This window comes from Pongo abelii, chromosome 14, assembly GCF_028885655.2.
Source record: "Pongo abelii isolate AG06213 chromosome 14, NHGRI_mPonAbe1-v2.0_pri, whole genome shotgun sequence".
Lineage (NCBI taxonomy): Eukaryota > Metazoa > Chordata > Mammalia > Primates > Hominidae > Pongo > Pongo abelii.
This window is the reverse complement of record NC_071999.2, coordinates 24,509,267-24,536,545: the sequence shown is the minus strand read 5'-3', so window position 1 is coordinate 24,536,545 and position 27,279 is coordinate 24,509,267. Positions and strand designations below refer to the sequence as shown.

The following is a 27,279-nucleotide window of genomic DNA, read 5'->3' as shown; positions in this document are numbered from 1 at the left end:
ACTAACTCTAGGTTCAGGTTTCCCTCTCACAACATTTACTCCACACCTACTTTGAACTTTTCTTAAGATGAGAGCTTAAATTACTAAATACGTTTCTTTCCCACTACAGATTTCAGGGCGGAAAAGAAGTGGTTACAGGGGAGAAAGAGAGTTCAAAATGTTCAAAAATGCCCAACTGTTTTCAAAACTTGGAAGTGAGGACAAGCATTTTTCCTTAATTGAACTTCAGATAGATCAGTCACCCTAGCAGTGGTTACCCTGGGGCATGTTCCCAGCATCCATTAGGCTGGTTGGCATTTGAATTGGTGATGCACTTCTCTCCAAACCCCGATAGATACCTGATGTTTAAATGGGCTTCTGGATTGCAAACCTTGCAAATGTCCTTAGAAATCACAGAGTGTGCCTGGGTGAAAAGGAGGATCTGCTCATGTGTAGCCAATGTTTGTTTACAACAAAGGCCTGGGCTAAGAGTTTTAGTAGTGGCCAACCACTCATTTTGCAACACATCACTGATGAAATTTGATTGTGGAACTTTCTTTTTCAATCCAGCTGTTAGTTTACATCCTGAAGGATAAGAATTGATCACTCTGCTAATTTTATCCTCCCTGCTGTAACTGCAGATGTTATTCAGATTCACAGGCAACTGATTGTCCTAAAATTTTACAGAGTTAATTGTCTCCAGAGATGTCATCTACATATGTGGATATCATGGACAAGGTGCGGGTGATCATTGTTGAGACTCCTAGTCCAGGCCTTTGCAGCAAGCAAGCATTTGCTGTAGAAGAGCAGGTTGCCTTATGACTCAAGTAAGCCCTGTGATTTATAAGGAAGATGACTTCTTTAACCACAGAATTCTTCACTTCAGGAATATTTACAATGCCTCCACGAAGTGGAAAAACTTCAGGTATTATCCCCGTATACCTCAGTTCAAGAGAATATGAGTATATGATTAAAGGATGTGGATAAGCTTCATACAATGCAGCAGTGGCCAAAACAGCAGCAGCAGCAGCAGCAGCAGCAGCAAAACTTTGACACTGGAAAGAGCTCCAAGTCTGCGGTATTTTGTTTAGTTAGAGATGGAATGCCACACAGTAAATCTATCAGTTCCAAGTGCCAAATTAATAGAAGTGTTAGTGTGGCATTGAATTAGCAAAATGAGAAGCAGGGAATTGACAAAGAAAATGAATTATCATGCATCTTCTTATAAACTCAATAAGGAGATGCAAGATGCAAGAAATAAATCACCCGAATAGAACAAGGGCCAGATGGTGAATACGCATGTGCACGCGTATATGTATATGTCATCCTCTGACATGGAGACTTAGCATAAGGCAGGGCTGGGGTGCAGTGGGCCAGGAAATAAGCTTGCAGTTCTTCTCAGTCCTTGAGCTTGAGGTAGTACTGCTGCGGGTGTGTGCAGCGTGCACTTGGTCTCATCATCCACAAACACCTCCATGGGATCCTGCATAGACTCCCTGCACACAGGCCAGATCTCCTTGCTGGAAGTGGAGAGGCTGAGGTGGTGGCTACAGTGATGTTTTGTGAATAAAGAATGACCCAAAATGTGAAATGTTGTAATTAGTAGTCTTCATCTTTAGAGGACTTCCTTCTAGCTACAGCTCTCCAAAACTGGAAGGAGGGAAGAGAGAGAGATACTAAGATTTTTTCTTCCCTTGGCATACTTGGGTAAAATGACACATTCCAGATACACCAAGGGCCACCTATGTTGATAGAATAGCATCTACTCAAAGCCCATCTATTGTAGGATTGAAGCTGCTACTAACGCAAGTTACTTGTGAAATGGGATAACATTTTAGGCTATCTATATAGGTTTGGGGGTCTAAATTTTCTTCCTTTATTCCATAAGTGGTGGTTTTACAGTCTACCATTTGCCTGAGTCAATTTCAAGATGTAGCAAGACACAGTCCCTTCCTTCACAGAATGAATATACTATCCAGTGTAAAATATTTGTGATATAACTTGATAAATGCTATGGTGGACAAGCACAGACTTCTGTAGAATCACAGTCTAACTCAGGATTTGGGAAATGATGAGGTAAGGAAAACCACTCAGAGAAGATCATGTCTGACTCAGTCCCCATGTGGGATTCCTACTCTTCTTCCTGACTTTGAAATGTCAGAGCACTGTGGCACCCAATCTTTGTTTCTCTTCCCTTTTCTATCCTTATAACCTAAGGCTGAATGAAGACCTATCATTTTAAATTGCATTCATGCACCAGACTCACATCTCAGCTCTGCCGTCACCCTTGGTGTGGAGCCTCAGAGTTTCACCTGCTCACGTCCTCTGTAGATGTCTGCAGGTAACCCAAATTAAGCCTGTGCCAAGCTGACCTTTGGTTTTGTTTGTTTTTTACTCACATTCTTGTTCCTCCTCTTGTATTCCCAAGTTCACACCATTTACAATGCTGCTTAGGCCAAAATGCCTAGAAAACACTCTTAACTCTTTGCCCAGCTTATGTTTTAAACAGATCACTTCTCACTGTGTCCGTCAGCACCACCCCAATTCAGACACCCAGTCCCCAGAGTGAAATACCTTAATAGTCTTTTAAAGGTCTGCCTGTGTGATGTTGTTGCCACAGGGTTCAAGCTTTGTCCTCTAACCCCTGCAGAGCTAGTAGCCAGATTCCATCTGCACCCTCTACTCATTGGTATGGCAATGACCTTGGGAATTGCATCCCCTCAATTCACAGCCAAAGTAGGAGGGCTTGCAGGATGGTTCCTGTTGACAGGGGCTGCTTTCTGAGGAGTCTCGCCAGCTCCATCCCTGCCTAACTTCTCAGTCTGGTTGTTTATTTTATTTTTTTTAATTAGCTGGTAATTCTTTTTTTTTTTTTTTTTTGAGGCAGAGTCTTGCTCTGTTGCCCAGGCTGGAGTGCAGTGGCGCGATCTGGGCTCACTGCAAGCTCCGCCTCCTGGGTTCACGCCATTCTCCTGCCTCAGCCTCCCGAGTAGCTGGGACTACAGGCACCCGCCACCAGGCCCGGCTAATTTTTTGTATTTTTAGTAGAGACGGGGTTTCACCGCATTAGCCAGGATGGTCTCCATCTCCTGACCTCATGATGCACCCGCCTCAACCTCCCAAAGTGGTGGGATTACAGGCAAGAGTCACAGTACCTGGCCATTAGCTGGTAATTCTTATAATAGATGCAAACAATTAGCAACTGCATCCCCTCGTGGCATGTGGAGGAGAATGAGGAACCAGGGCCCTGCCTCTCTCTGCTCTCAGCAAGATGGCAGAACAGGATGTGGAAAATGAGCTTTTGGATTATGAAGAAGAGCCCCATGCTTCTCCAGGGAGCACTCTGGTTCTCCATAAGAAAGATGTCAAGGGATCCTATGTTTCCATCCACAGCTCTGGTTTCTGGGACTTTCTGCTGAAACTGGAGCTCCTGAGGTCCAGCATGAGTGCATTCTCCAGGCCACCCTGGGTATGGACATCCAGTGCCAGGCCAAATCTGGGAAGGGCAAGACAGCGGTCTTTGTGCCGGCCACTGTGCAGCAGATCCGGCCTGTCAGCTGACAGGTGACAGTCCTCATCTGTGCCACACAGGGGAGCTGGCCTTCCAGATCAGCAAGGAGTATGAATGAGCACTTCTCCAAGTAGATGCCCAGTGTCAAGGTGTCCATGTCTTTCGGAGGCTTCATTCATCAAGAAGAATGAAGAATTGTTGACGAACTGTCCTCATGTCATGGTGGGGACCCCAGGTCAGATCGTGGCACTTGTGCAGAACAGGAGCCTCAACCTGAAGAATGTGAAGCACTTTGTGCTGGGTGAGATACTGGGGTGGCTGGACATGTGGTGGGACATGTGGGAGGCCTCCCACCTGATGTTCCAGCAGAAGCAGTGAATCACGTTCAGTGCCACCCTGAGCAAGGAGATCTGGCCTGTGTGCAGGGAGTCCACGCAGGATCCCATGGAGGTGTTTGTGGATGATGAGACCAAGTGCACGCTGCACACACTGCAGCAGTACTACCTCAAGCTCAAGGACACTGAGAAGAACCGCAAACTTTTCTATCTCCTGGACATGCTGGAATTTAAACAGGTGGCAATCTTCATCAAGCCGGTGCAGCCCTGCATGTCCCCGGCCCAGCTCCTCATGGAGCAGAACTTCCTGGCCATGCCCAGGAGGAATGCCTGTCATGCTATCAGCAGTCCAAGGATTTCCAGCAGTGGATCCTGGTGGACATCAATCTGTTTGCAGTCAGTTGCAGCATCCACAGGGATATGGAGGCTTGGGAAGATATTTGGCATAAACCACTGGCTGCAGACATTTTTCTTTATTTATAAAATCTTTGATGGCTTCTGTGCAAATCTGTCGATAACTTCTCTTCTACTCTTTTGTCATCATCCACACCATGATCCCATCCACTTCACTGGAGGAATTTACTGAGGCAGCCCCAAGCCTATATCTCAGCAGGTTTGCTCAGAGTCCCTGTATTCACTTTCAATCACTTCCTAACCATTGTAGGAATTGAGTGATTCAACATCGTCTTAACTATGGCATGCCTGAAGACTCGGACACCTACCTCCACCCAGTGGCCTGTGTAGGTTGCTTTGGCACTAAAGACGTGGCCATCACTTTTGTGTCTGAGGAGAATGATGCCAAAGTCCTCAATGACATCCAAGACCGGTTTGAAGTTAATGCGACAGAGCTTCTGGAGGAAAGCAACATCTCCACGTATGGTGAGCAGAGTCCCAACCATGGGCCTCGACGGCCTGGAGTGGTCCTGCTGTCCGTGTGTGGCTTTCTGTGTGCCAGGTGGGTCTCTCTTTGGACTGTCCAAAAGCTGCAGATTTGTGTAAGAATATTATTATGGGAAAAAAACCCAGATAGTTTATAGATATCTCCCCCTTCCCTTTAGGATGTGAGGTTATAAGGGAGGTGAGGAAAGTTTGTTTTGATTGTGCTAAGAAAGAAGCCAATCTTTTGGTTTACTCGAATTTACAAGAATATTATATCATTTTTCCTTTTGAAATGGGTCTTTTTAATACAATGCAGGCACTTAATCCATGTCTACAAAAATGCCAAACATCTGGATGAGAATAAAAATTTAGTCAAAAATAGATATTTCCAAATAACTGGATGTTTGATCTAAAATAAATCAAATAGCCTCTTTTTTTGCTGTATTTTTCACACTGAAATTGGATGCTTTCTACTTACTTGTTGGATCTGACTGTCAAAGCCTTTTTAAAAAAATGAGTAACCGAAAATTAGGACGAAGCTCTCAGAAGTGCAATGGGAGTGGCTCTAGGTGACATGAGGAAAGCTTCAAGAAACATCTTTTCAGTTTTGGGAAGCTCTCTGCCAGTCCTCCAGGCTGAGAAAACTGAGTCAGCCATGGAGGTTTGAGAGGTTTACTCACCAGTTTCCTAAGCCTCCAACAGGTGCAGGATTACTCTCCCAGTTCTTACTGGAACACACAAAATATCTCCTTTAATCAGCGAGGAGAAAGCACCTACAAAGGGGCCTCGGTGGACGCCTGGAGGCTTCAGGGAACAAAAGGGTTTTGTTGTCCTAGGGATAGCGTTATCCTTTGTTATGTGTATTAATTAATATGGAGGGAAAGACAGGACTACATTTGTTAAAACGGTTTGTGGTAAATAAGTCAGCCGTTGTGCTGAGTGATTTACAGTGGGCAGAAAGCACAGTGGCCTATGACTAACATCCAGAGCACGGTGTGATTAGATCATAAAATTTTATTGTATGGTTATTTATTTATATTTCTATAAATTAAACAGGCGTTTGACCTGAGTGGTATACAGATTTATAAAAGAAAAAAGAAAAAGTACTTATTTTGTAGTGTTTGATCAAGGGCACAAATTTGATGACCATCTCCATGAAATTTGAAGCAGCACAAATTGATTTCTTGCTTGCTCAACTGCATATCTGATTTTTTGTTTGATTTTAGGAAATGGATCAAAGCACACACAATAGTTAATTGCTAATACACTTCTTAAATATGCTAAATGTTCTTGTTTGTTTAATGCACTGGTGGGGCAGCAAAGATGATAAAACTTTTTCTAATCTTGCTTCTTTATTGTTTGACATCTACCAATACATTGTGAGAAACATCGTAGTGGTAGGTAAAATGGTTTTGTACAAAAGTAAGTTTTTTTCCTTATTGCAGATAAGCATCTCTAAGAAATATGATTATTTATACATACTATATACCAGAATTAAGTGCCTGAATATTTTATCTTTGGGATTTTGTTGGTATCCCAGGAGCCCTAGCCCTTATTTTCTCTGGGTAAGTTTGCTCCAGGAGGCCAGGAGATGCTGTTCCCAGCACCAGGGCTTGGTGTGGGCAGATGGCTGGGTGGGAGTTCAGTATAGGGCCCCAAATCGTTCCCGTCAGTCACTTGAAAGCAAGAGGGAGACAGCTTCACTCCTGGCTGCCTTGAAGGTATCCTAGTCTGTCCTAAAGGCAAAACCTATTCTGACACCAGCCAGGTTGACCTAGGGCAGCCATCCTCGCCTCTGAAGTGCTGCCAAAAACCATGGTGCACTCAGGAGAGCTTCACACTGCACCTCCACCTCTTCTTAATAAACATCATCATTTCATAGTTACGAGGTGCCATCTATTTACCCAGAAAGGTGAATCTGATGACCATTCAGACCTTGCAACTCTGGCTGCTTTGAGGAAGAGTGCCCTCAGTTTCCCTGAGCTCAAGGTGTTCTATTGTGACTGAAAGTTAGCACTGAAGGAGAAGGATGCCAGTGTAAATGTTCCCTCATGCCCCTCCACTGCCTCCCTTCTGAGTCTGCAGTCTGCAATGTCCATTATACCACTCTGTATGTATTATACCACTCTGTATGTATTGTACCACTCTGTTTGCCTTTGCCCACCCATAGCTTAGCTCTCACTTATGAGAACATATTTGGTTTTTCTCTTACTCAGTTACTCCACTTAGAATAATGGCCTACAGCTCTATCTAAGTTGCTGCAAAAGACATTATTTTATTCTTTTTTATGGCTGTGTAGTATTCCATGGTGTACATATCATATTTTCTTTATTCAAAAATCATCTGATGTACACTTATGTTGGTTCCATGTCTTTGCAATTGTGTACTGTGCTGTAATGAACATATGCATGCAGGTGTTCTTTTGATATAATGATGTCTTTTTCTTTGGGCAGATACTAGTAAGATTGCTAGATTGAATGGTAGATCTACTTTTAGTTCTTGGAGAAGAAAAACAATTTAGCTATAATGATTCAAAATAATAACCAAAGGAAAATCATGGTCCAGGAAAACGGAATGACCCTCAGTTTCCTTTTGTCCTCTGGACTCCCAAAGGTGTTGCTTCTTGGGAAAACACAATCGCCACAGATAATCAAACATCTAAACTTCCAGGAAGTCAAATAGTGATTTGTTAAATAAAGGACTTTCCTGCTCTAAGTAAATATGGTACGAAAAAGCTAACCACCTTTCTTTGGAAGGGACTTTTGGAATTGACTTTACTTTTATTAATTTGGGCTCGGGCTTGGGTTGAGGCAGCTAAGAGTAGTTGTTATTCTCAATGCTGTTTCTACATGAAGCTCTAGTGGAAAAAAATTATGCATGAATTAATTAAAACAACTGCAAAGGCATTTAAGGCAGGTGGTTTAAAACACAGACCAAGTGGCTTTGCAACAAACAGATTATTCCTGTATGCACGTGCAAAATGTTTGGTCACTCCATTGCTAGAAGTACAACAGTGTAGATGAAAAACATCAGTGTATGTGGGGAATCTGAAGACCACCTTCTTTGTTGGCTGTGGCTGAAGGCAGAAATAACTATAATCACTTTTTACTGCCTAAAGATTTTATATAAGCAAACTCAAGCCATAAGCCTTGAAAGTGGGATTGTTTTCTCAGCCTTTTCTCCAACTGCCCTGGACCACTTCTTATTATGCTTTTTTGCCAAGTTTTCATAGGTTTGGGTAGTTTGGTCTTTGCAGTTCACCAGTTGGCATTAGGGAAACACCCTTTACTTTTTAGTGTGGTCTCTGTTGATTACGATTTTGGTGGCAAGGTAGAAAATGAGCATGTATTAACAAATAATAAAAGTACATCTCTCAAGTTCATTTGCACTCTGAAGATGAGATTGTGAAAGGTTAAGCTGTCAAGTAAATGGGAATGCACTGAGATGGCTGGACCTTGTCCAACGGTACCTGTAGCAGCTGTCAACCTAATTAAGCCAGATGTGTGTTCAATGTAAACGGACCTCCCAAGAGGAATAATAACAGATTTCAGGCTCTGGAAAGAGACAAAAGATGGGGGAGGGGATGCATATAAGAAAGTGAGGCTAAGATCTATAGAATGTTTCTGATGTCAATGTCACTCCTACCTGGAAGACTGTTAGCTCATTAGTGTCACCTTGATTGAACTTGATTGAAACAGTTCTATGGGTGGGTGAGAAAAGTGGTTTAAGTGAAGTCTGGGTACATTTTCATAGTCAATAAACTGATATTTGCTAAACTCTTTCATCTTCAACACATACACACATGCATGCACACACACACACACACACAAAACCTTAGCCTGACTTTAAATCCTTAGTAATTTAAAAAATGACATTTAAGCCATGCCAACTTTGACAGCCCTTCAAGGGAGTATGTGAGCCATGAGCCAAGAAAAGGACACCAACAGGCTTTCAGATGCTCTCAGATTACACGCGATTCACAAATCAGGATGCACGTTGGTTATACTTTCTGCAACCCTACTGACAAATTAAAACAAACATTCTGTAAACCGTAAAATGTGAGGTACAATAGTGAGTGTTATGTTAAAAAAACACTATAACTCCCAGACAATTTTTTCCATTCATGCTATAAAATGTCATATCTCCAAAACAGAAGTGTTTGAGAGGCAGACCTTTAAGCTTAGCCAGGAAAATGCTTCTCAGAAAATTTTCCTTCATGTCGCTGAATTTAGTAACTACCTTGATGAAACCAGTTCTAAGTTGCTATGTCTCTAAGAAAATTATAAAAACAGCCAACCCCTTTTGAGAACTTGGTAGCTGCTTAATACTTTGTTTATAGAGAAACTTCATTGATTTTGATTGATTGACATTAAATACTATTTATTAAACAAACATGTATTTACTCTGTGCCAGACACAGTTTTGAGTACTTTATGAAATTAACTTATTTCATGCTTATAGCAACCTTACAAAGTAGGTACCATTAATAATCCCATTTTACAAAACAACAGAGCCAAAAAAGATTAAGTGGCTTACTGAGGTCACACAGCTACATCCCTAATATACAGAAATGTTGATGATCTAGTAGGATCCTCTCTTGTAGGAGGGACCAGAGTAAAGAATGTGATACAGATCTTTCCGGAATAGCATAGATTCAACTGCAAATGGCAAACTTCTATCTCAGTAGATGGAGTGGACGTTTTTCTCAAGCAAGCTTATTTGGGAACAATCAGACAAGTGAGATTAGACCCCAGTGTGATGTGCAACGCTTATGTGGCCCGTAAGAGAATTGAAAGTCAAGGCTGACTCTTAAATCTTGCTCAAATAAAGTGGGCATTATTTAATGTATCCACCTCAACTTTGACACTTAACTGTTCTTATTTGACAGAGTTAGTGATGGAGGAAATTCACTAAATCATTCATTCATTCTAGGTGCCAGGCACTGTGTTGACTTCTAGAACCACACATGGTACAGACCTTAAGGAACACAGAACCTATACAGTGGATTGAATAGTGTCCTTCCCAAATTCACATCTACCTGGAACCTCAGAATGTGACCTTATTTGGAAATAAGGTCTTTGCAGATATAATTAATTCAGATGAGGTCATACTGGATTAGATGGGCCTCAAATTCAATGATTTGTGTTCTTTTAAGAGGAGACGTTCACAGAGACAAAGACACACAGGGAAGAAGGCCGTGAAGGCAGAAATTGGAGCGATAGATTTGCAAACCAAGAAACGCCTTGGAACAGAGGCATTGTAACCCAAAAGGCATGGAACAGATTCTCCGTCAAAGTCTCCAGATGGAAAATGACCCTGCCAACACCCTGGCTTCAGACTTTTGGCCTCCAGAACTGTGAAAGAGTAAGTTCCTGTTGCTTTAAGCCACCCTGTTTGTGGTACTTAGCTATGGCAGCCCCAAGAAACGACAGGTTTGGGTACCAGGAAATGAGGTGCTGCTGTAACAAATGCTTAAAAATATGGAAGTGGTTTTGAGACTGATTAATGGGCAGAGGCTGGAAGAATTTTGGGGACCATGATAGAGAAAACCCAGATTGCCTCAAAGAAATGATTTGTGGCAATGTGGAGTGAAAAGCAATTCTGGTGAGAATTCAGATGGCTGTGAGGAACACGGTAGAGAAAGCTTACAGCATCTGAGATAAAACATGACAGCTTGGCAGAAATATGAATGTTAAACATGCCCCTGGTGAGGTCTCAGAAGGAAATGATGAACATATTATTAGGCACAGAAGGAAAAGCCAGCCTTGTGACAGGAAATTTAGCTTGATTTAAGATCTTGAACCATGGGTCCTATCTCCTTTATTATTGCTAGTTACAGAAATGATTGTACAGCAGAAATTTTTTGAGCTAAATACTATGATATAATAAAATTATACATATTATCCTTTTTCAAATTTCAATCCTTCCCCCAAATCGTAAGAGACAAATCAGTTCAATGTTTGATGTTCCACATAAATGAATTTTAAGATATTAAATGAGAAAGAAAAGCAGAGATCTGACTTTATACAACGTTGTTTAATCTCAGAGTTTTAGAATTGGAAGAAGTCTTAGAAATCACCTAGATTATTCCTGGTAGGATGTTTTTATCCCCTTGATACCATCTCTATGAAATCATCAAATATTTTTAATTGTTTGTACATTTTTTACTTCCTATATTAATTTATCTGTGACAGTACAATTCCAGTTATTAAAATGTTTTTCACTCATATGTTGACCAGTTGGGATTTTTTCCTCCATAATGACCCAGGATGTCTCTTAAGCCTGTGTGTTATAGACTTCTAAATATTAGAAAATGTGTTACTTGACAAATCTTGTCTTCATTTCAGTCCTGTGAATTCTTCTTCTCAAACAGTGTTTAAGAGCCTTTCACTATCCTAGTGACACTGTGTGCAATGTTATAATTGATATTTCCTTTAATGTATGATGTTTAAAGCAGAGTACCAAAATTGAAATAAGTCCTGATCACAACAGAACATAGCCAGGATCTGCACATCTCTTGTTCTGGCACTCTACTTCTATTAATTCATATTAAAACTACATTTTACTAAACCAGCCACTTCACATAGTTGCATCACATTATAGTTTAAAGCAATTGATTTCACTCAGTGATATTTACACACATTCTCAAGATGACAAAAAAATTGTCCCAGTGAAAAGTTTTGGATATTATGTAAATACACATGCCAGGTAAAATATAGAAAAGATTTTTCTATAATATATTGTATATGTTAATCACTGATGAAATAGAACTATTTTTATACCCAGAAGTATTTTGGCACATGGACTAAAGGGCAAAAAGTTTTCTCTATCAATCTGTGAAAAAATAAAGTTTTAAATATAGATTAATTGAGGAGTATGAGATTTGTATTTTTAATTAAAAATTATATATTTCATATTGATAAATACAGCATAAAATGTTTTGGGGATGTGCAAAGATTATACATCTGACTTTTATAGACGGCCAAATATTAGCTACATTAAAAAAACAAAAAAGCTGAATTTTTTAGATTTTATGGCAATACTGGTGACTGGTGATGAGGTATTCACAGGAAGCTATTGTATTTGAGATATGCTGCATGCCCTACTAAAAGCTAATGCCCACCTCAAATACCAGAACACCTGTAACAGATAAGGGTTTTCAACTTTTGGTAGTCAATTGCCACTTACCCTTGCCTAGTGAAAACAGTGTAGAAGCTTTGGTTCCATGGAATTAAAAAAATAATAATGCATCAACAACAGTAATAATTGCAACAATTATACAACATTTTTATTTATCAACTATTCCTTGAAATTTCAGCTTCCATTCATTATGGAGTAGCTTACAGAAGACCAATAAGCCAACTTGAAAACAAAGAGAAAAATTTGACTAAACCATTTGTTTGAATACAGCGGAGAGCTGCCAAAGCAACTAGAAATTGAAAGATGAGGGGTTTGCAGAAAAAAAAAAAACTCAGAGACTTACAAGGTCACTCTAAGAGTCACCCTCCTTTGGGCATTTTTAAATTGGTCCACAAATTAGAAGCCAACGTTTTAAGTAAAGAAATACAAATAAGAAGCAGAGAGAGACGTTCTTCGCCGAGAGTCGTCAGGGTTTCCTGCTTCAACAGTGCTTGGACGGAACCCGGCGCTCGTCCCCCACCCGGCCGGCCGACCGCCCACAGCCAGCCCTCCGTCACCTCTTCACCGCGCCCTGGGACTGCCCCAAGGCCCCTGCCGCCGCTCCAGCGCCGCGCAGCCTCCGCCGCCGCCGCCGCCGCCTCTCCTTAGTCGCCGCCATGACGACCGCGTCCACCTCGCAGGTGCGCCAGAACTGCCACCAGGACTCAGAGGCCGCCATCAACCGCCAGATCAACTTGGAGCTCTACGCCTCCTACGTTTACCTGTCCATGTCTTACTACTTTGACCGCGATGATGTGGCTTTGAAGAACTTTGCCAAATACTTTCTTCACCAATCTCATGAGGAGAGGGAACATGCTGAGTAACTGATGAAGCTGCAGAACCAATGAGGTGGCCGAATCTTCCTTCAGGATATCAAGAAACCAGACTGTGATGACTGGGAGAGCAGGCTGAATGCGATGGAGTGTGCATTACATTTGGAAAAAAAATGTGAATCAGTCACTACTGGAACTGCACCAACTGGCCACTGACAAAAATGACTCCCATTTATGTGACTTCATTGAGACACATTACCTGAATGAGCAGGTGAAAGCCATCAAAGAATTGGGTGACCACGTGACCAACTTGCGCAAGATGGGAGCACCCGAATCTGGCTTGGCAGAATGTCTCTTTGACAAGCACACCCTGGGAGACAGTGATAATGAAAGCTAAGCATCAGGCTAATTTCCCCATAGCCGTGGGGTGACTTCCTGGTCACCAAGGCAGTGTATGCATGTTGGGGTTTCCTTTACCTTTTCTATAAGTTGTACCAAAACAATCCACTTAAGTTCTTTGATTTGTACCATTCCTTCCTTTGATTTGTACACCCCTGCAAAAAAAGAAAAGAAGCAGAGAAATCAGCAGACTATTTGTTAATCTCACAGGACTAAAGAGGAATAAGCTAAAGTTTGTGACTTCAAAACAGCTGATATGTGAAATCAAGTTATTGTTGAGAAAAGAGAGATAAAGAATTAGGACATTTCTTTCTCCCCTAGAGGCGTTTGCTGAATTCTAAACAGGGATAAGAAGCTCATCAGAAAGCCACTGAAAAACATAATGGAATTTTCTGGAAATATTTAGAGACAATAATCATGATCAAGAACCGTGACGGAAGAAACCTCAGGATTTCAGGTCGACCAACTGGAGGGCAGTGTCCTAGGAATGAGTGTAAGCTACAAGGAGACAGAGCCTTAAACACATTCTAACCTAGCTTAAGTTAGCCTTGTCCTAAATTAGATTAAGATGATATGCCTTGACTGAATCTCACCATCAGAGGACATGTTGCAACCTTTCTGGAGGAGGAGAACAATCCAGAGTCTCCCTGATTTTTCATATGTAATATTTAATACTCAAGAAAAAATTAAATAAGAAGCAAACTTGTTACCAATGATCCAGTTAATAGAAGTATGAAAAACAGATACAAAAATAACCAAGACTAGTATGCTCCATAATGTAGAATTCAGGAAATAACAATACAAATCTTAGAATTGAAAAATGTAATAATGGAAATTAAGAAGTTAAAAGATGAGCTCACAGTAGCTAGGATGTAGTAGAAGAGGGAATTGGTGAACTGAAAAATAAATCACTGAAAAATTTCCAGACTAAAAAATGAGTGGAAAATAAAAAGAAAAGAACTAAAAATAAAAGGGATATGGTTAACAAAAATCAAAATAATTATTCTCATTAAGATTTGTTTTAGACAGAATAAAAATAAGAGTCATTCACAAAAATGACAAAACATGATGGAAACATGAAAATGTAAGAGGGAATGAAGAGTAAGAGAAGATGTAAACATGAGAAAATATAAACTAATATTTACTATAAAACAATAAAAATATAATCTGATATGATGATTTAAATATATGAACAACTAACATTAACACCAAAAATGAGGTGTTAAATGCAGTTACAAGGTTTTTTGAGTTCTAAAGAGTTGTGTGGGAAGCAAAATGATTGATATACATTAGTATATTATAAATAATATAACTAAATATAGATTAGTAAAATAACTGATGCATTGACCTATAATAGATAAAAATTATGTTTTAATCTTTGGGGAAATCACTGAAAATAGTAAAAATAATGCAAGTCAATCTTGAAAAATATTCAATGTCAATATCAATATTGAGCAATTAAACAAGAAATAATAATATATCCACAATGGAGTACTGTTTAGCCTTTAAAACAAAGGAAATCTTGTAATTTGCAACAACATGAATGAACCTGGAGGACATTATGTTAACTGAAATAAGCCAGAAGGAAAGACAAATACCACATGATATCACTTTTATGGGGAATTTTTAAAAGTTGAACTAATAGAAGCAGAGAGTAAAATGGTGGACATCGAGGGCTGGGGGCAGAAGTGTTTGGGCAGATGGTCAAAAGATACAAAATTTTAGTTCAGTTAGAGCAGTAAGTTTGAGAGATTGATTGTACAACATGTTGATGATAGTTAACAATAATGTATTGTATTCTTGAAAATTACTAAGAGAGATTTTATGTGTTTTCACCACATACACAAACGAAATAAATACATATGGTAATGCATATGTTAATTAGCTCAATTTAGCCATTCCATAATGTGTACATATTTCAAAACATGATGTTGTACATGATAAATATATGCAATTTTTATGGGTTAGTTTTAAAATAAATGTATTAATTAAAAATACTCTAAAATAAGAAGATTAAACAGAAAAAAGATGAGAAAATACATATCAAATAGTAAAATGTGAGCTATAACTTAAATATATCAGTATTACATTAAATATAAATGGCCTAAATTATCCAATTAAAAAAAAGATTAACAGTCTGGATGAAAACAGTAGCAATAAACAATAACAACCCCTATATGTGGCTTACATAGCCATAAACCCTTAAATTTTAGGATACAGACCCTATATATAATGATTTGAAAGGAAAATAGAGGAATGGATAAAAATGTAACAAACACTATTTTTTAAAGGAATTAGTATAGTCAGTTAATATCAGGCAATATCAGTAATACAGTGAGAAAGATTGCAATTTTTATAATACTAAATAAACTCAGAAGAAATAGAAAATCTGAATATTCTGTATCTGTCAAATAAATATAATCCTTTATTAAATGAAAGTTTACAAGAACAGTTTATAATAACAAGAAAATCAAATGTCTAGAAATAATGAGGAATAAATGCTGTGTTCTGCTGTTTATGGATTAAAAGTTTCAACATGTAAAGCTATCAGTTTGTTCTAAAATTTATCTGTAAAACCAATCAAATTCTAATCTAAATTCTAGCAAGTTTTCTGTTATTTCTTTTGTAGATAATAACAAGAAATATCTTTTTTTTGTTACAGATGACGTTCTTACTCTATCACTGAGGCTGGAGTGCAGTAGCGCAATCGTAGCTTATTGCAGACTTGAACCCCCTAGGCTCAATCAATCCTCTCATGTAGGTGAGATTATAGGCACAAGCCACCAGGCCTGGCTAAGAACTTTCAAATGTTTATAGAGTACTGATGAAGGGTCCCAAGTAACCAAGACTAATCTTGAAGAAGAAAACAAAATTGAAATCTTACAACATCAAATAGTAAGACTTAATATTAAACCACATGACACTTAAAAATGGATTACATACTAATGGAATAATACATAATTTAGATATAGATGATATACACAAGGTTGATTGTTTTATGATATGCTGTGAAATAGGGGAAGAATGCAGTTTGAATAAATGTAATTATTCTCAATAAAGAAATTTACTATTCATTATTCATAATAAAATACATGAATAAATGGGTAGAACAGCTTTAGAGAACAGAATGGTCTTGACTCCTACCATGTATACACAATCAGTATAGTATATACTGGACTATACTTAAAAGTCAATTTCAGATAGATTTTAAATACACATGAGGAAAGTAAAAAAATAAAAAACTTTGCATGTAGGAAAATATTCTGTAACCATTGTGTAAGCAAAATTTTCTTAAAGAGAAAATAAAAACACTGACAATGAAGATTGATGAAGTTTAATAAATATAAAAATTATTTATCGGAAGACATTATTAATTGAGTGAAATTACAAATCACAGAGCATGAGATTTAGCAATACACATAATTCAATGAAAGGCTTATGTCCAAGAATATATAAATAACTCCTAAAGAGCAATAAGAAAACAACTGACAATCAGAATTGGTAATATAAATACCAAGACATTTAACAGATATTTAGCATAAAAAGGAAATTTTATCATCCAATGAACATATGAAAGCATGATCTCTTCATTAATCATTAGCCTAATGCAAATAAAATCACAATGAGATAACACTTCATGCCTACTAGAATTCAAAGCCAAACAACCAGGACAAAACAAAACGAGACCCAAAATACCAAAAGTAGGCAAGTAAATGGAGCAATTGATATTCTCATTCACTGTTGGTAAGAGGGTAAATTACAATGACCAATGTAAACAAATGGCTGCTGATATCTATTAAAGCTAAACAATTACATACTCTATGACCTAGAATTCTACTACTATGTGTTTATCCAGTGAAATGTTCACCTGTGTGCAAAAAGTGAAAAGCAAAAATAGAGGGAAGTTCATCATAGCACTACTTGCAATATCCCCAAATGGAAAATAACCCTAAAAAGCTTTATCAACAATAGAATTAAGAAAAGAATATTGTTATATTCATATAATAGAATACTATATAGTAAGGATAATAAATACACTACAACTAAAAGCAGTAACACGGATAAATGCCAAAAGCAGAATAATGACTGAAAGAAGCCAGGCGTGAAAGAAAATACATGCTATATAATTTCTATTTATACAAACTTTAAAAATAAAATTAGTCTTCGGTATTAGAAATCACAATAGTGTTTTTTGTTTGTTTGCTTGTTTTTGAGACGGAGTATCGCTCTGTCGCCCAGGCTGGAGTGCAGTGGCGCGATCTTGGCTCACTGCAAGCTCCGCCTCCTGGGTTCACGCTATGCTCCTGCCTCAGCCTCCAGAATAGCTGGGACTGCAGGCGCCCGCCACAACGCCCGGCTAATCTTTTGTATTTTCAGTAGAGACGGGGTTTCACCGTGTTAGCCAGGATGGTCTCGATCTCCTGACCTCGTGATCCGCCCGCCTCCGCCTCCCAAAGTGCTGGGGTTACAGGCATGAGCCACCGCGCCCGGCCAGCTGTTGTATTTTGAAACCCTAACAGATAAAAGTGTCATCTAAAGCCGACTGAAGTACTGAAAATAAAAGCCAGTGCAAGAGAGGAGGAGAGATGAAAATATCCCTGAAACTATCATTGGAGCACTTGGACTAAGGCTACCAAATCGACCCCAGAATATAAATACAGTTAAGAAAAAAGTCAACTTGTGTAGTTCTACCAATAATAGCTTTTCCATGGCTGCCTTGTTTTAATTTTAAAGTCGTTAGGCTTCCTGGGGATGAGCATTTTAAAAGATCATATACTTTTTTTCTTCAACAAGTATTAGCGCCTATTATGTAATAGTCCAGTTGCCCTGTGGAGATAGGCAATATTGGCCTTGAGAAAACTGACCAAAAGGGGCAGAGGGTGGAGATTGTGAGATGAGAAGTGAGTTGTTTTGCTGCTTCACTGCTTTACTAATCATGGTAGTGGTCATAATTTTTATCATATGTAGAGGAAGGTTTCTCTCCTGAGTATCAAATGGAAAGCTAAGGTTACAATGGCTGTCCAGTTGTTACTTTACTCAATGCAGCTGTTTTCTGTTATGTGATAGCAATGACCAATCATGGAAGTATTTTCAAATACGCACGTGTGTGTGTGTGTGTGTGTGTGTGTGTGCATGTGTGTAAAACCTTCCATCCCAGACCCAGGGTACATGAACTTTGACTTTTAACTCTGGCAATTATTTCCTTATTGAATATTTTGATGATTTTACCTAATGGTCTCTGAAGTTATTTTTGGAAACAATTTAAAATCAAAATAAAGAATTTCAGTGAATCCCAAATAACGGTGCCAGACAATGTGTTAAGCCTCCCCAGCTCTGTTCCACTCAAGGCAAAACAATTTTAGCTAAAATAAGAATGGCAGATTCAGAAAGAATTATGACAAAATTCAATCCTTGAGTCTCATGGAAAGATCTGATCCAGCAATTCTTTATTCCCCGTATAGAAATTCTACTTCACACATTAAAGTGAGGACTCATAGCTAGAGGCAATATGTATTTCTACAATGAAAATTATTCCCTGATTTTATGGATTGGTGAGGCCCCACTACCATTTCTTAGTAGGAAACATCTATCTCTATTTTTACTTATATATACAGAGATATAAAGAAAACTAACCCTCATTTGTCTGAGTACAAATGAGTACAACGTGTTCAATTATCTAAACACGTTGAGTTTAACATGAAACAACTTAAAATACTCATTAAATAGTGAAAAAATCAAGGTACATAGAATGCAATAACCAGTTGATATTGTGATATTGGAGAAATGCTTAAATAAATAGCTTAAGCTCAGGAGTTCTTTGGAATAAAAACCCCATGCAATGTGAAAACAGAGATGTAAGTGTTCCTTTATGTTGGCCTTAGCTCCCTTGGTATGTAATTTAATATCCTTTCTCAAAGCCCAACAATAACTATATATTTATTTAAGCTCTTACCAATGTGTATGAGTTATGATGCTGATCTCTTGAGTTGGCAACAAGATGTTTAATAAAATTATGAGATTAGAAGGAATTCTGAGAGATCTTATCTCTCTCCCAGTCTTGAAATAATACTATTCCAAAAAACAAGGCAAAAAAAAAAAATCCAAAAAAATGCAAACAATGAATTATTTGACAGCTGGAATTTCGTTTGTTCATCACAGAAAAACAAGTGTTGAGAACAATATGTGTCCTCAATTAATGTTGGTAGAATAAGTGATTGCTTAAAGTCTAGATGTGCTAGAAGGAAGATTTAATTAAAGTTGGTGTGATTAAAGTCTGTATTTTTCTTGTTTTTCACTAGAATATGTGATTTTCTGCATTAATATTTTAATACTTCTTTTCATTTAATTCAAAACTTCAGAGGCTGGTTTTTGCTTTAATAATTAAATACTTAGTCCCACCATTTTTTAAATGTGGTTTTTAAAGTCTCTGAACCTCAAACTCCCTGTTCCGAGCTCTTTTTTATAGTTCTAGACTTAACGTAAATGAAGTAGTGAAAAAAAAAATTTGTATAACCATCCTGATCCTCTCCCATCCAAAGACAAATATACAAAGTAAAGGCACCAATTTTTTTTTTATTTTTTGCTTCATGGTCAGTGCTAAATCCCAGAGTGGTTAGTTTTTCTGAGAACTCCAATTTCCATGAAGAATAGACTATCTTTTTTGTATTTCAACAGGAAGAAGTTTTGTGATTTACCTTTCTTCAGCAAGCTGGATAATTTTCCTTATATATTCTCAGAGAAGTTTAGTTTGTTAACTATTTTAACTATTTTCTCTGTTTTCTTGTTAGTTTTCTAGAGATTTTCTCAAATTACAGAAGACAAAATGAGATGCAGCCACCGACTCATTTGATAAATAGTGACCGTGAGAATTGCGCCCTGATTTTTTGTGCTATACAATATATTGTTTTATATGTCTTTTTACACATGCTTTAAAAATTATAGTTCCATACTACCTATGAGTGTCCTTGAAAAGCCATAACACTTAAGGGGTCATTTCTTACTAGAGTGCTTCAAGGATTTAGCAAATCTCCAAAGATCACTGTAAAAGGATGTAAGATTTTTACATTGCTAGACTGGTGTCTAGAGGTAAGCGCATTGGCAGACATTAGTCATCTCCTCGCATTTTGTTTCTCCCAATTGGATTGCTGTAGCAGTTAGGTGCTCAATAAACTATTTTTAGTTCCTTTATGAGGTCAGCACTGTTACTGTATATTCCTGCAGTTTGATTTTTGTTCTTTGTAGATCTTTAGTCCTCTGTTTCTGTCTTCTAATTTTCAAGTATAATGTCACTAATTTTCAAGTATAATTAGTGATCTTCTTCAGTAAGTGCTGTTCTTTCACTCACTCCATTTCATTGTGAAGGTCTTTTAGGGAAATTTAACTAAAAGCTCCCAAAAAACCATCTGCAACAACGCTTGTACTGAAATTGCTTTTAACCAGAATTGTTAATGACTTCTTTGACATTACATGCAGAAGACTTTTTTTGAAAAAAAATTCAATTAAGAAATGATTTACATAAGTGAAAACGAAGACCTTAAGTTTACAGCTAACTGAATGTTGTGAATACATCCTAATCAAGACATAGAACATTTTATCAACCACAGAAATTTCCCTGGTACCCCTTTTTAGTTCAATCATCTGCCCCTTGATGCAAGCATTGTTCTGCTTCTAATTGCCATAGATTATTTTTGTCTGTTTTTGACATGAATAAATCTTACAGTATGTACACGTTTGTACCTGGATTCTTTCACACATCCTAATGTTTGTGATGTTCAACTATGTTGTTCCTTGTCTCAGTTGTGCTCCTTCCCTTTTCTTTCTGTCCTTTTTACCTTTTTATTGCTGAGTATTCATTAATATAAAAATACTAGAATTTACTTCACCTTCAAGGAGGGGATGCATGACTCCCTGCACCTAAGTGCAAGCTCAACTGAGTGCCTTCCTCCCAAAAAGCACAATGTGGAAAGGGCAAAAAAAAAAAAAAAAAAAAAAAAAAAAGTAACTGCAGTAAAGAAACCTGAGAAATGCCACCTCAGCCAAGTGACCAAGGTCAATATCAACAGTGATGGATCAAGTTCATAGAATATATATTCTCGATATAATGTGATCAACACAGCTCTTTCTTCCCTAAAACCATAACACCAGTCTATGCATGAGAAAATAATCAGATGAACCTCAATTAAGGGACATTCTACAAATTACATGGCTGATACTCCTCAAAACTCTCAAGGTCATCAACAACAAGGAAAGAATGAGAAACTGTCAGAGGCAAGAGAAGCCTAAGGAGACATGATGTCTAAATGTAATGCAGTATCCTGGATGGGAAAAAGGAGATTAAGTAAAAATAAGATCTGAGTAAACCATGAGCTTTGGTTAATAACAGTGTATTAGTTTGTTGCCGGATGGAAGTCTTGAGTGCAAGTTGTCCAAGTTCTTGGCATATTTAACAAAGAAATTGAAAAAAGCACACAAACAAAACAACAGAAGATTAAGGCATAGATTTATTCAAGCAAAAGTACACTCCACAGAGTGGGAGCAGGCCCAAGCAAGTGGCTCAAGAGCCCTGGCTGTAATGTTCCTTGGGTTTTTAATTGAAATTTAAAAACATGGTAAAACCGCTCAGTACCCTTTAGAGGTCTCTGATAAGTTACAATACAAATACAATACAAATACAATCCTTCCTATACAAATGAAGGATTTTGCCCAGGACCAGTCAGTGGCAGGATTCTGCCCAGGACCAATCAGAGGCATCCTGCCTGTGATGTATATGCAAATGAAGGTTCCAGAATGGACCAGTTACAAACATTCTCATTCACTAGGTAGGGGAGGGGAGGTTTGGAGAGAGAGGGGCATTTGGCTCCTTATATTATGTGGTCATGGAGAGGTGGGGTTTTCCTCTCAGTTCATTTCCAAGAAGGCAGCCATGGGTTGGCCTTAGGTTTCCTGTTTCTAAACCCTATTCTTCTGCCTCAAGTTTGGTTCCTTGATTGTAACACCTGCCATACCAATGTAAGATGATAACAGGGAAAGCTGGATATTGGGTATATGGGAATTGTCTTTACTATCTTTTCAATTTTTCTATAAATCTAAAACTATTCTAAAAATAAAATCAATTTGAAAACAATAAACAAAAAGGTGCATGCAAAAATACAACAATTTGATTACTCATTTTGTTTCTGAAATTGGAGGCTATTTCCAGGTTTTATCTATTACGAATAAAGTTACTATAAAAGTTATTATATGTGTCTTGCTTGGAAGATTTGCATTTATTTCTCTTGGGGGAATAACTAGGAATAGAACTGTTAAGTCAAAGGGTAGACGTACATCTAACTTTGTAAGAAACTGTCAGTTTCTTAAGAAGGTTTTACCATTTTACACAATCATCACCATATATTAGAATTCAGTTATTTCAACATTTGGTATTGTGAGTATTCAAATTTGGTATTGTGAAATGGAAATGATTGTGGCTCTGATTTGCATTTCCTAGATGACTAATATTAATTGCCTTTTCAGTTGTTGACTGTGTAGTCCTCTTTTTTTGGTATCTGGTAAAATCTTTTGCCCATTTTAAAATTAATTATTAAATAATTATTATTGTCACTATTATTGAGTTTGATGGGTTTTAAAATGTATTCTGGATACAAGTCCTGTTTCAAATATAGAAATTTCAAGTATTTTGCATTGCCTACTAACTGTCTATCTGTACCTTTTGATGGGCACTTTTAATTCTGAATAAGTCTAATTTATCAATGTTTTATTTATGGCTAGTTAATTTTCTTTCTTTTCTAATAAATCTCTTTATAACAATATATTATCTTTTGACTTCTTTCCTAGCTGCCTGATAACTTTAAATTTTATATATAAGTATATGACCTAGATTGAGTTAATTTTTAGCTATGATATAAAGTACAGGTTAAGGTAGATTTTCTTTATAGGGATCTGCTACTATTCTAGAACCATTTGTTGAAAAGACTATCCTTTTCCCCATTAAATTTCTTTGTTTCCTTTGTTGAAAACAAATGAACCATAAATATGTGTGTGTGGGGGTGGAGAGGAAGTATTTCTAGACTCTCCATTCTTTTCCATTCATCATTTTGCCTAGCCTTATGCCAATATCACTGTTAATTACTGTAGCTTTAGAGCAAGTTTTGAAATCAAATAGTAAAAGCCAATTATTAAATTGCTTTGGCTATTTTTATTTCTTTTTGGTTCCTTGTATATTTTAGAGTCAACCTGTTAACTTCTACAAAAAAAAAATGACTGCTAGGATTTTGATTGGGACTACATTAAGTCTATAGATTAATTTAGAAAGAAGTGACATCTTAACAAGTTTATATATTATAAAACATGAACACAGTATAGTCAGCGTTCAGTTATATCTTCTTTGATTTCCCTCAGTATGTCTCCTATAGGTACAGTCTTGTACATTTAAATATGTCATTCTCAAGAATTCAATTTTTAATGCTTTATGTTACTATGAATGGTATTCTTTTTTAATTTCATTTTTAAATTTTTGCTGCTCATATATAAAAATATAATTGGTCTTTATATATTGATTGCATCCTGTGAGCCTGGTAAATTTACCTTTATTGTAGAAATTTTATTTTTTCTATTTTTTTTGAGATTGCTTTGGATTCTCTATGTACTTAATTATGTTATGCCTCCAGCTTTGTTCTTTTTGCTTAGGATTGTCTTGTTTATGTGGGCTCTTTTTTGGTTCCATATGAAATTTAAAGTAGTTTTTTTCCAATTCTGTGAAGAAAGCAATGGCAACAAAAGCCAAAATAGACAAATAGGATCTAATTAAACTAAAGAGCTTCTGCACGGCAAAAGAAACTCTCATCCGAGTGAACAGGCAAACTTCAGAATGGGAGAACATTTTTGCAATCTATCTATCTGACAAAGGGCTAATATCCAGAGTCTACAAAGAACTTAAACAAATTTACAAGAAAAACACAACCCCATCAAAAAGTGGGGAAAGGATATGAACAGACACTTCTCAAAAGAAGACATTTATGTGGCAAACAAACATGAAAAAAAGCTCATCATCACTGGTCATTAGAGAAATGCAAATCAAAACCACAAGATACCATCTCACACCAGTTAGAATAGCGATCTTTAAAAAGTCAGGAAACAACACATGCTGGAGAGGATGTGGAGAAATAGGAACGTTTTTACACTGTTTATGGGAGTGTAAATTAGTTCAACCATTGTGTAAGACAGTGTGGTTATTCCTCAAGGATCTAAAACTAGAAATACCATTTGACCCAGCAATCTCTTTACTGGGTATATACCCAAAAGATTATAAATCATTCTACTATAAAGACCCATGCACACGTATGTTTATTGTGGCACTATTCACAATAGCAAAGACTTGGAACCAACCCAAATGCCCATCAATGGTAGACTGGATACACAAAATGTGGCACGTATACACCATGGAATACTATGCAGCCATAGAAAAGGATGAGTTCATGTCTTTTGCAGGGACATAGATGAAGCTGGAAATCATCATTCTCAGCAAACTAACAAAGGAACAGAAAACCAAACACCACATGTTCTCACTTATAAGTGGGAGTTGAACAATGAGAACACATGGACATGGGTTTGGGAGGCCAAGGCCGGCAGATCATGAGGTCAGGAGATGGAGACCGTCCTGGCTAACACGGTGAAACTCTGTCTCTACTGAAAAAAAAAAAATACAAAAAAATTAGCCGGGCGTGGTGGAGGGGGTCTGTAGTTCCAGCTACCCAGGACGCTGAGGCAGGAGAATGGCATGAACCCGGGAGGCAGAGCTTGCAGTGAGCCGAGATCACGCCACTGCACTCCAGCCTGGGTGACAGAGTGAGACTCCGTCTTAAAAAAAAAAAAAAAAAAGGAACACATGGACACCAGGGTGGGGGAAGGGCATCACACACCTGGGCCTGTCAGGGGCTGGGGGGGCTGGCAGAGGGATAGCATTAGGAGAAATATCTAATGTAGATGACGGGTTGATGGGTGCAGCCAACCACATGGCATGTGTATATCTATGTAACAAACCTGCACGTTCTGCACATGTACCTCAGAACTTAAAGTACAATAAGAAAAAAATTATTTTTTTCTTTTTATTCCTGTTGCTTTATTTCATGTGTTTATATCCCCCTCGTCACGGACCTAGGAAATCGCATGCTTTCTTTTTCACTTAAAATTTCTTCTTATTGTCATCAAAATGATTTTCTAAATTCTCTGAAAAATAGATCCTTGATTATTGTAGCTTACTGATTTCTTTTTATAATAAAACTAAATTTGTGGGGTTTTTTTTTTTTTTTTGAGACAGAGTCTCCCTCTGTCGTCCAGGCTGGAGTGCAGCGGTGCGATCTCGGCTCACTGCAAGCTCCGCCTCCTGGGTTCACACCATTCTCCTGCCTTAGCCTCCCAAGTAGCTGGGACTACAGGCGCCGGCCACCACGCCTGGCTAATTTTGTTTGTGTATTTTCAGTAGAGACAGGGTTTCACCGTGTTAGCCAGGATGGTCTTGATCTCCTGACCTCATGATCCGCCCGCCTTGGCCTCCCAAAGTGCTGGGATTACAAGCGTGAGCCACCGCGCCTGACCAAATTTTTGGAAATTTTAAAAAACCCAAATTCTCTAATTCTAAAAGCTTCTTATTATTGGAGCAAAGTGGAATGTCACTATATCTGAGGTTAAAAAAAATAAATAGCTAGTGCAGGTAGTGTTCTTTCCAGCAGACACTATATTTTTCTGTTGGGATGAAGTTAACCTTTGATAAAGTCTAGTTGGATTTTTAGATTCTACTGGGGAAAAAAATAACAAAGTATATGATAACCAAAAGAGAAAAAAAGTCAATGAACAACTCAAAGAAGCAAAGTCAAGGCCAATCTCAACGAATCATCAGTGAGGCTCTGTGGAAACACTTGAACTGACTTAGTAACTCTGTAATCAGCTGAACTACAGGAAACACCAACAGTCCTTGTCCACAGAAATCCAGTCTGAAAGGTCTTCCTCTAAGAAGGAAATGCAGCCCAAAGTTCATATAATCTAAAAACCAAATTCTTTGGAATAATCCATTTTGTTTTTTCTTTCATGATGAAATTAATGGGAACATAATTATAGTCATTTGCTAAACAGGTTAAATTAGGCTTCAAAAATCATGAAAAAATGTGGCTGTGTTTGAAGATAAATTCTATATCTAACCATCTGTCAGCATATAACAAGCATAACAAGCCAGTATCCTATGAGGAAATTAATAGGAAAAGCATACCACCAAGTCTGTGAGTAGACATTTTTCCTTCTTTAATGAAATACTGCACACTTGCACCTCAGTTCTGAGGACCAGGTCAAGCCATGCCTCCAAACAAGGAAATAACAAAAGCAAAATGAGAAAAACAGACAAAACATCCAAATTTATCCAAACAAACTTGAACCAATTGTTACACTATCTTATTAAAAGCAATCTGCAAGCCCACGATTGATCAACTAGGACACACCTTGGAAAGATATCTTTCAGAGATTCTTCTTGACTGACCCTCTTTCATTTCCCTTGCTTTACTGATGTCACTTTAACCAACACAATTCCGAACCCACATGCCTATATGCTGTCCTCCCTGAAATTTGATATGTGTAAATATATAAATATCTTTAAATGATAAAAATTTTTCTTTTTGACATCATAGACTCCAAATTCCATAGCCATAGAGTAAGAATGGGAAGCGTTGTTTCATCTTCCTTCTATTGCTTTTATGTAATTAAAATCGTCTATTAAACAGTTTATTTTGTTCACTTTGTTCCTTATCTGTTGGTGATATGGAGAGATATTACTACTTTAATAAAATTATATACAGGCAGTTGAATATAGCCTAAAATATTCAACTTTAGATTTTTTTAAATTAAGTTTTGAATTAACACATTTAGAGACTCTGTCTCTGAACAGTATGCGTAAGCAAAATTATCTTACCCCTTGTAGGTGACAATCCACTGCTTTTTAATATTTACATAAAATATTATTTTAATGTTTTAGGATTTTTTAGTTTTTAAGAAAAAGATACAATTTCTCACATAAAATAAAAATATATATCAAAATAATTTTTAACGAGAGGCATCACTGCTTTGTTCTGAACTCAAAATGACGTGAGAACGGACCTGTTCAGCACTGTTTTACCCTATCCTTTCTTATGAAATTGCTCTATCTGATATTTAACTTGAAGTAGTACTGTGTCCAGAGTTGT

At 37.6% G+C, this 27,279-nt stretch overlaps 2 pseudogenes; both read left to right on the top strand.

The window, feature by feature from the left end:
* Positions 1–3,250: 3,250 nt before the first annotated feature.
* LOC100455572 (ATP-dependent RNA helicase DDX39A-like) lies at positions 3,251–9,966 on the top strand (annotated as a pseudogene).
* A 2,165-nt stretch (positions 9,967–12,131) lies between these two features.
* Positions 12,132–14,903, top strand: LOC100939895 (ferritin heavy chain-like; annotated as a pseudogene).
* The last annotated feature ends 12,376 nt before the right edge of the window (positions 14,904–27,279 follow it).